The sequence below is a fragment of the Arachis duranensis genome, chromosome 6 (assembly GCF_000817695.3).
Source record: "Arachis duranensis cultivar V14167 chromosome 6, aradu.V14167.gnm2.J7QH, whole genome shotgun sequence".
NCBI classification, from domain to species: Eukaryota; Viridiplantae; Streptophyta; class Magnoliopsida; order Fabales; family Fabaceae; genus Arachis; species Arachis duranensis.
This window is the reverse complement of record NC_029777.3, coordinates 7,432,266-7,442,589: the sequence shown is the minus strand read 5'-3', so window position 1 is coordinate 7,442,589 and position 10,324 is coordinate 7,432,266. Positions and strand designations below refer to the sequence as shown.

Sequence of the window (10,324 nt, the reverse complement as noted above, 5' to 3'; positions counted from 1 at the left end):
TGGTTTCAAGGCACGATTAGATCGCTTTCTTTAGAGAGATATTTGTCCCCACACTTAGTTGCTATAGGGTTGATGACAATACTCTCCCAGGATGCAATGAAACCTAAGAATTTCTTAATTAGCAATGGTAAGAAATTCTCAACTCTCTTGAACAAAGAAAATCTCTTAATAGTAGTGTAAATTGTACGCTTAGTACTTCATATCTGAAATAGTGGACAAGGACTTATTTATACCCTTTTCACGCTGAGACATTTACAAATTAAAGGTGAGATCTTACGATTTTTATATCATATTTTTTTGTGAATTTACTTACATATTTCATTCCCTTGTCTTATATACACAATGGACTAACTAGTAAAATTTGGCATTCATATTGTTCAGAAGAAAATTGAGAATCAAGGAAAGGATCTTTGTTCAGTAGTATATGGTTCGTTGCCACTAGAAACTCGAACAAGGCAGGTGTGGACTCTTACCTAAGTTTTACTCCCCTGTTGACTCTCACTGGTTTCATGGAAATCTAATATTTGAATTTCAAGTTTTACTCTTTCCATACAAAAATTTATGCTATTTGTTTCCTTGTTTGGAAAACTACACGTGTGTCAATGATTGACAATAAATATCATGCTAGCCAAAATCAGTTGTGCTCCATTGTTATTTATAATGGATTGTATTTGGATATCAACCCTTAAGAATTTTCTGAGTTGAAATTTTAATTAGGACTTCAGGCAAGCATGTTCAATGATGCAACAAGCGAGTTTGATGTTCTAGTGGCCAGTGATGCCATCGGAATGGGTCTTAATTTAAATATATCTAGGATCATATTTTCAACCTTGAAGAAGTTTGATGGTTTTGAATTTTGAGACCTGACTGTATCTGAAATAAAACAGATTGCAAGTAACACAAGATTCAACTAAGTAGATAAACACCATTTTGAAAAAAAAGAAAAAAATAAAGTCAAGAATTGTAGTTTATGTTATGTTATTAAAAATTAATCAAATTATATTTTTATATTCTATTCAAATTTGGAGACTTGGATATTTGAATATTATTTTATTCTGGGGTTTTTGAATGCATATTATTGCAGGGAGAGCTGGTAGATGTGAGTCAAATTTTCCTGTTGGAGAAGTAACATGCGTACATGCAGAGGGATCTACCCTTGCTTCATTCATCTTTAAACTCCCCATCACCCACTTTAAAGGTAACTTGACTTCGATCACCCTATATGTATGTGTTCCTAGACCAAAAAAGTTGATGAAGAAGAAAAAATGAACAAGAAGGCTCACTTTAAGTATGAATCACTTTATGTCAAGCCTTTTGTTGATAACTTGATATGAATAAATTTCTTTATTTCAAGATTTCTATTTTGATTATTTATGTTTAACGCTTAATCTGATGCGGTATGCTGGATTACTTCCTACTTCTTACTTTTGTTATTTTTTGTTTGTTTACAGGAAAACCATGTTGAAGGGGGAAAACGAACTTAATTAAGGTCACAAATTTTGAAGAGCAAATGTTAGAGAGTAAAAGTCATGAACTTGTGGACACGATGATGATAAACCTACTTGCTACTTAGCTATTTTAACATTCTTTTATTATTGTATTTTTTGCAAAATTAGATGATATAGTTCGAGGTTGTTATGACTTAGGCTAGTATTATGGTATTTTGAAAAATGATGATGATATAATTAGAAGTAGTTATGACTTAGACTAGTATTATGGTATTTTGCAATGATGATATAATGTGATTGTGGATCTTACATAATACTTTACAAATCAAATTTGATGGTAAATGTTCAATTAATTTTTTTTAGTAATTTAATTCAAATAGTTAAGGTTATTTATTGACACTAAATTAAAAAAAAACAGTTGGAACTAATTTCAATGCAACGTGAGAAAACTATTGTAAATAGAGAATTATATAATTACAAAAAATCATTGTCAAAAAGTTACAAAAAGTAATGGTGTTAAAATTGTTGCCAAAGGCAGCTACAAAATGGCAATGGTATTAAAATCGTTGTAAAAAAACAACACCGAAGGCGATGCTTTTAAACCGTTGTCTTTGTTAATAACAAAACTACAACAGTTTAAAAGTGTTGCCTATCCATTATGGTTTTAAATCGTTACGTACATCATGGAAGAGAACGGTTCTAAACTATTGGCTATCTAGTAACGATTTTAAACTGTTCTTTAAAAATGGTCGTTAAAATCGTTGCCTATGCCATTAACTATGGCAATGATTTTTTTTGTCGTTGCCTTGGATAAAAAACCGTTGCCTATGAACATTGGCAACGACTGCATATACCAGATGTAGAAAACTGTTGCCTAAAGGTTTAAAAACAGTGTTTTGATCTATGACAACGGTTTTTTACTGTTGCGAAAACCCTTATTTATTGACTATTGTAGTGATAACTATCATATACTCATATATTACGTATGAAGAAAAGAGATAACATTTATTACTTATTATTTGTTATAAAATTTATCTCGTCTTCTGTAAACCATTAAAAAGAACTACAAACAATAAACACAAGGATAAAATCACAAAGGTATAGTTCATGTTTTCTAGGTGTTGTTCTTGTGTTAGTGTTTTTTGTTTTGTTTTGAGAGACTTAGTTAATTAATACCAAAGACAACCTTACATCAGATAAAGTGTGAAATCTTGGTAGAACCCCACTTTAAGAATAGTGTGCAAAATAAATTAGGTTAAGTACTTTTTTCGTCCCTAAGATCTGGGGTGAAAATCAAATTCGTCTCCGACCTTTTTTTGTTATTAAAATCATTCTCAACGTTATAAAATATTATAAAATCATCCTTTTGTCCATAAACAACATTTTTAAGACGATTTTTTCCTCTAAAAAAAATGCTTCCCTTCCCCACTAACCCCCAACCCCTCTTCAGGCTTCATCGTCATAACCGAGCTTCTTTCTCTCTCTCTTTCTTCCAGTCTCCTTCTCTCCCTCATCACTAACCCCTAACCCCCTTCGTCATTATCATCAAACCTCTTTCTCTCTCTCTTTGTCCCAAAATCTTACTCTCCCTCACCACTAACCCCACTCATCTTCTTCTCATCACCATCACCATCACCATTATCACAGAAACAAAGAATCACACACAAATTAAAGAATCACAAAATAAAGAGACTTCATCCAGTAGAAACTTCTTCAAAATCTTGAACCACAGGCGGTCATTGCTGTTGTCAGAGGAGGAGCCACTGCGAATGACGCAGTGGAGGAAGGAGACGTCGATGAGTTGTTGCCGATCCAGTCTTCATTTTGCCCAAAAATGTGGTAGTGGTCGAAGACAGTTTCACGGCAAAATTAAACGACGAATTGGAAGCGTTTTTTGAGAAGAATATTACGGGATTGAGAAATGAGGGAATGAGAAGAAGGTTTTTGCTAAGACATGGTGCTGTCTGTGGATTTCAATTTGTTCTTCATTCTTTTATTTTTTTTAATTTTCTTTTTTCTGTATATTTTTCTTTGATTTACTTTCTCTTTGTCTGTGTTGTTATTGTTGATTTTGGACAGAGTTAAGGTTAGACTTGTGATGGCTTTGTTGTAGTAAGAAAAGAAAGGGTTAAGGCAGTGGTGTGATGGAGGTGGGAGGTGTCACGGTCAAAAATGAGCCATGACCGGCGCTCAGAAAAATAATTCCCAAGCAAGTCTAACCGACTCAAATATAAGTTGAATAAGAAAGTTACAAATATTTTAAATAAATTTACAGTTTCTAAAATGAATAGTTACATATGTTTAACAAAAGGTAAAGTAAATAAATATGGATGCATTCTGCCTGTGACATATGGAGCATATACTTCTGGAAACTTGACAAAGAATAGGTACTCAGTGCAGATCATTTCTCTTGAATAGAAAATCTCACATAATCAAGTAATTGTTCCTAAAAAATATTTTTAGAAAAATAGGGTGAGTTTTTCAACTCAGTCACTAGACAATACATCTATAATCGACATGAGACCATATAAACATCATTATTAAAGTAATTTTTAATTAGAAAATAATAGTTGATAATAATAAGTGAATCAATAAGGGATTTCTCATATAGAAATCAAATCAAAAGTTCACACTTTGGCGGCTCCACCTCAATGGGTAGTCCTTTCCTCTCGTGTGTCCTAACAGAATAATAGATCTAACATGTGGCCTACACGTTAGGCTAGCAACACCCCTGCTAGCTGGGATCTAAGTTAAATGCATCTAAGTTAACGTCATAACCGCCGTTAACTACGATTTTCTAATACGAGCCTCCCAAACCAATTCAAAATATATAATTTCAAATACAACCAATCTTTTGACCTTTCAAATATATAAGATATCAAATCAAATCAAATAATACCGTCTCATCAAAAATCCCTTTCAATCATATGAATGTCGAATATACTTTAAAAATTCAGAGTATCTAAGTGAGTATCAACAATATTTCAATGTTCCAAAAACACATATTCAAATAAAATTGAATATTCAAAAATAATACAAACTTCATCAAAAATATATATGGTCTCAAAAATAGATATTCAAGTAAGATAAAATGTTTAAAATAATGCAAAACCTCATCAAAAATATATACAGTCTCATATGCAGATTAAAAATTTAAATTTCACAAAAATAAATATTTAGTTCTAATAAATTCATTATTAAAATCAAATTCAAATCCTTAGTTAATGACTTGTAAGTATAGTCATAAATTCAAGCAGCATATATCAAAATAATTATAAATGTAAAGTCAAATAATTATAAATGTAAAGCCTACTCACAACGTGGTCCTAAGAGACCGAAGAGACCAAATCCGAATTGCGAAATTAATGGGTGAGGAAGATCGATGTAAAATGAAATGAAAAGACACAGGATTTGGACCGGGGCAGCGAAAAGTTGCGGTTGCAACAACAACAGCATCCATTTCTTATTGCAATGTCAATGACTATAGCACCCAGAGAAAATATTGGATTCAAATTGAATGGAAGACAACAAGAAATAGTGCTGGAAAATCCAAGGTAAAGCAGAGGTTCAATAAAATCAGAATGGCAGAATATGAAAGTGAAACCGATTCAAGGGAAAAGAGCAAACCAGAACGGCAACAATGGCAGCGGACAGCTCGACGGCAGCAAGGAGGTGCGGCGGCAAGGTGGCAGCGCTGCTTCTTCTCCCTCACGAACTCGCCTCCTTCTCCCTCCGCTATTCACGGCTCACGGCGGCGGCAACAATTTCATCAACGGCGACGCAGCAGTGGTGAGGGAACAGCGGTCTCCGACGGCGTGCTAGGCAGTAACCAGGCGTGACAGAGCTGGTGGCGACCTATCCTCTATCGCTTTTCTCGCAGTGGTAGCTCTCTGCCTCAACGTCTCACTCTCTCCCCTATTCGTCAGTGCCGACAGCGATGCGTGGGACAGTGGCTCCACAACGGTGAGGCGCGACGCCAGCGAGCTCCAAGGCGACGGTAGTGACGGCGAACAGCCTCCCCTTCTTCTCTTCTCTTCTCCGTTCCCTCACTCTCCCCTTTCTCTTTTCTTTGCTTCCGTTCCTTCTCCCTCTTTCTCTGAAATGTGTGTGTGTGTGTGTGTGTGTGTGAGGAAGGGTGTGAGTTTTATTTTGATATTAGGATTAGGGTTTGATAAAAGGGATAAGGGTAGAATGGGTATTTTGATAAAATTAGAGAGTAAATCTAAAATGTTTCAAAAAAAACCTTGGGATATTACAGGAGGAGTGTTGAGGGTGGGAAGTAAATGACAGAGACAGAAAATGAAAGGAGAAGACACTGCGGCTCTCTTTCTCTCTTCTTCGTTCTTCCTTTTTTTTTTTTGAAGAACATATACATGAGTTCTTTCTTTCTAATCTTTTTAATTTATGTTGTTGTTGCTGGATTGTTGATTTATTTTGTGGTTAGATTTATGTGTAACTATGGTGATGATGATGAGGCAGATTTATTTTGTTGTTATGGTGATTCATGGTGATGATGATGAGATTTGTTGTTATGGTGGTTTATGGTGATCATAATGGTGAGGGTGGAAAGAGTTCTTTATTTTTATTCAAGGGTAAAATTATTTAAAAAATATTATTTATGGACAAAAAGATGATTTTATAACGTTTTGTAACGTTGAGGATAATTTTAATAACAAAAAAAAGTTGGGGATAATTTTGATTTTCACCCCAAATCTTAGGGACGAGAAAAAGTACTTAACTCAAATAAATTCAAGTGATTAACTTGGATCGTACTCATCCTTATTTGAGTGTATGGGAGTCTTCCTAGAAGATTATTTAATAATCACCTTGTCTAATTTCAAAATTGATGGAGCATTTTATGCACTTTAAGAAGTGAAGTATAATAACCAATCTATTCACAAATGATAAAATTAATTTTTTACTTACGACAAATATTTTTTGTGAGAAAATTATAATATTTAAACATTAATTTCATTTATTTAGAAATAAATTTGTTAATATTTATTTATTTTTTTATAAAAATAACAGTTGACTCCTAGTTTACTGAACCATCATTATTAAAGAATGACTCCAGTTTAATGTAACCAAGATTTTGGATGAGTGGTTAAATATGTTGTATTTTAATATGTTGTATCGGATTTAAATCTTGACTATGGCTAAATAATAGATAGAACCCTTAAATGTATATATGTTCAAATCTTGACGATGGCTAATTTTCTCGGTCGTATGGTTTTCTAAAGTCTAAACATGTAGTGACACCAAATATGTAACGAACCAACCATTTAGAACTTGTCAAGAATTTCATTCTATAACTATATAGAAACCTATGCAAAAATTAATTATAATTGAAATGTGAAACATTATTGTACTTTATTCGGGGCCATACTTCTTGTTGGTGTATACTCAAACACATCATACATCAGTAGTGGCGTGCATTTCCATTCGAGGACTGTTATGATGTCTTCCATGTAAGAATGTTTGTGCAAATTTGAAATTGGTATATTGCTATATGGTGTTTGTATAGAAGGATCCATGGATTTAATGCAAACGCTTACAACTGTATGTTAATAAGTTGCTTGCCACGCGCCATTCACAAGCTATCTTCCTCGCTCATAACTCATAACCGTCATATATTTAGGCACTCCTCTGCATACATAGTCTCAATTTTTTTGTTGCAAATTAAAGAAGCAATATCCATGCATCTCGCAATATTAATAAGAGTTTTACTTTAGCCCACTCATTAAGATTACTAGTATGAAAATTTTCTATTGAAAAATTAAAATTAATTTGTATTTTACTATATTTGTAATTTTGTACTTGGATGAGTAACTTTAATACATGTCTTTAGAAAGACTTTAATAAAAAGAAACTGGACTAAAACGATGGACCTTGGGGGAGGGGGTGTTTGAGGTTTTAAAAATTACATAAATATTTTTAGTATTGAGATTAGATTTATTTAATCAAACTTTTTTTTTTCTTTTTCTGATTGGTTGTCTATTTTTTTTCCGTCAAGTTATATCCTAAATTATGAACACACATTCGTCCTTTTATGAGTTTTATATATTGGCTAATACTACTGTGATAAAGAAGATATTTTTCTTTAGCTGCTGAAGAGACGTAGAGAAACAGACTATTGAATATGTATTTTTTTGTTCACCAAAGACGGCACGTCTTGACTGGAACCAGAAACTATAGACTGTGACACATGAGAAAAAATTAATCTGGTAAGTATAATTTTTTGTTAATGATTATGATTATATTTTTAGCCTTTTTAGTGCCTAATAACATTTTTTGTTATGTTATAGTATGAGCTATTTTGTTATTTTATTGTGTTATGGGTATTTGATTTTTAATTTTTATTCGTTAGACATAGTATGGATCGGAATCGTTTTTTTGTTGCGGACGGTAGAAAAAAATATTAGCTACTGTACATTTGATTAGTTGTTATTATTGAATAGATTATCTAATAAAAATAAAAATTGTCAATTTTTGGGATTTTGAATATTTTTTATAAATAAGAGTTAATTTATTTTAGTTTTATAGTAAGTAAATTGGTTAGAATTTCATTTCACAATTCTATTTTTTTCTTTAATCATTTAATAATGTGGTTAAATATTTTTTATTCGTGTTTTTTTATTTTGTTAATCATGTTATTCTTGATTTGTTGGTTTTTATTTTATTGCCATTTAGAATATACAAAATAACAGAAATGTCTATTTCTTGTATTTACATACTTTCATTTTATGTTGTCGTGTTATATTTTGGAATACGATAGATATAGGAGAGAGAAACAAGTAACAAAAAATCATATTGCAAGAGAAAATGAATAAAGAAATATATTAATATAGGTTTAAAACTTAAGATGATGTGTATTTTTTTTCAAAAAAATTAGTTTATAAATTTAAAATTCATGAATATTAATTGAAAATTAACATAAGATTTAGTATAAATTAAATTATTTGAAAATAAGAACTATAAAAAAAATTAAATTTGATATTATTATTAGTATTTTATTTTTTATTTTTTTATTTTTCACAGTATTTCTAACCCGACAAATCAAGGACTAATCCGCCACGGTATTAAGCTTCATCTAAGGGTTTGTTGTTAGCCAATGCATTGCTGCATGCACAAGACAGGATTCAAATTTTCAATACTTGCTTAAACAACTAGTGAATTAACCACTAGACCAACCCAATTTAATTTTATTTTTATTATTGTTATTGTTGTTGTTCATATTTTGAATGGGCTATTGTTGTTGTTTTTTAACTGAAATTCGTTATTATGATAAGTTACACAAAATTTGAAGTCACAGTAAAAAAAAATCAACCAATTCTATTTAACCAAAAATGTATTTCTGAAAAAAAAAAATGAATTGATAAATGATCACATTAATCATTGTGTAAATCACCATTATCATGACACTTCCCACCACATATTGTGGTCTAACACCAATGCTTTTATCTAACACCAATCCAAACTCAAATATTGTCGTCTGCATATGATTATTCGAACCAGAAAATATCACCAGTCTCTAATATTTATTTATTTTTGTAGATCGAATCAAAAGCAAGTATGTTCCCAAAGTATTGATAATCAACTCTACTGCTACCGTCAGCCTAAAATATATTCGCTAGCATATTATCCTTAGTAACATTATACCTTGCCATGAAAATATGGTTCAACCAAAGAAGATTTAGCTTTCTCCAAAAAAGTTACACGTGCTGGTGAGGAGTTTCCTACTTTTTAGTCACCATAATCATGCTATCTCTAGAAAGAGATTATGTCCATATAAAAGCCTTAACCGTCTCTTCCAAATTGATCCCTTCCTTATTCCCAAATACAAATCTCCCTACACTCTCCTCCTTATCTTTATTGTATTTCTCCTTCGAACACTCTCCCCTGCATATAATTATTTTCTCTGATTGTATGAGATAAACTACAATTTTATTGACACTACGGTTTACACATAGTTGTTGTTGTTGTTGTTAAATGGAGCTTAAACCTAGAGAAAGAGAAAAGTTAGAACATTATAATTGTACGGGGGTACAGACACTTCATTTTAGTTATCAACAAAGTGAGATCCTAAATTAATAAGTGGTGTCTAAGAATTAAGTGTCTGTGTCTAGCTTAAGCTATTCTTGATTAATTCATTTTTTCCTATCCAAATTTATCTGTGGCAAAAAAAATTCAACTGCAAAAAATATTACTGGGCCTAAAATAAAAAAGTCCAAAAATTATACTATTTTATTAATTTTTTTTCATGGGTCACAATCAGCAGCTTTTGCTTTTAGTTAAGACGTGCCATCCTTTGAAAAACAAGATAACACATGTTCGACAGCCTATTTCTTCATGTTTCTTTAACAAGTAAAGAAAAATTTTTTTGTCATCACTATAATACTGTCCATATTTACCCTCTCTTTACTGTCGAATCAGCTGAATGATGTTATAAGTTATAGTTAAGATTTTTTTTGTTATACAAATACATTCACCCACCCCTGCTTACACATACTAACTTAATCACCACGGCTAGAATTCGAATCTGTATCGCTTTAGTTTGAAGCAAATAGTTTTATCACTGCATCACACGCCTCAGCCACGTTATAACTAGGATTCGAATCCGATATATTTGCTAGCAAGACATACTTAGTTGCTACTAGATCAGGCCTGGCAATGTGATTGTCTTTTTTCTTGTCAGTAGTCTTTTCTTTTTTTTCTTTACGGTTGTGAAACTCATAATGGATTGTTTTTTTAGATTTTTTTAGCATAGCTCATACGGCCCACTCTGTTTGGGTTTAATTAACTAATTAGTAGCAACCAAAAATACAAAAATATCTAGCTCGCCTCCAAAATAAACCCCAACAGCCAGTCCCATACCA

At 32.0% G+C, this 10,324-nt stretch overlaps 1 long non-coding RNA gene across 4 annotated transcripts in view; it reads left to right on the top strand.

The window, feature by feature from the left end:
• Positions 1-1,574, top strand: part of LOC127748569 (uncharacterized) — a 23,841-nt gene extending 22,267 nt beyond the window's left edge. For all 4 annotated transcript variants that reach the window (XR_008010714.1, XR_008010713.1, XR_008010715.1 and 1 more), the window contains 3 exons: positions 382-459; positions 1,085-1,198; positions 1,452-1,574. This is a non-coding gene — a long non-coding RNA (uncharacterized LOC127748569). The remainder of the gene's footprint in view (positions 1-381; positions 460-1,084; positions 1,199-1,451) is intronic.
• The last annotated feature ends 8,750 nt before the right edge of the window (positions 1,575-10,324 follow it).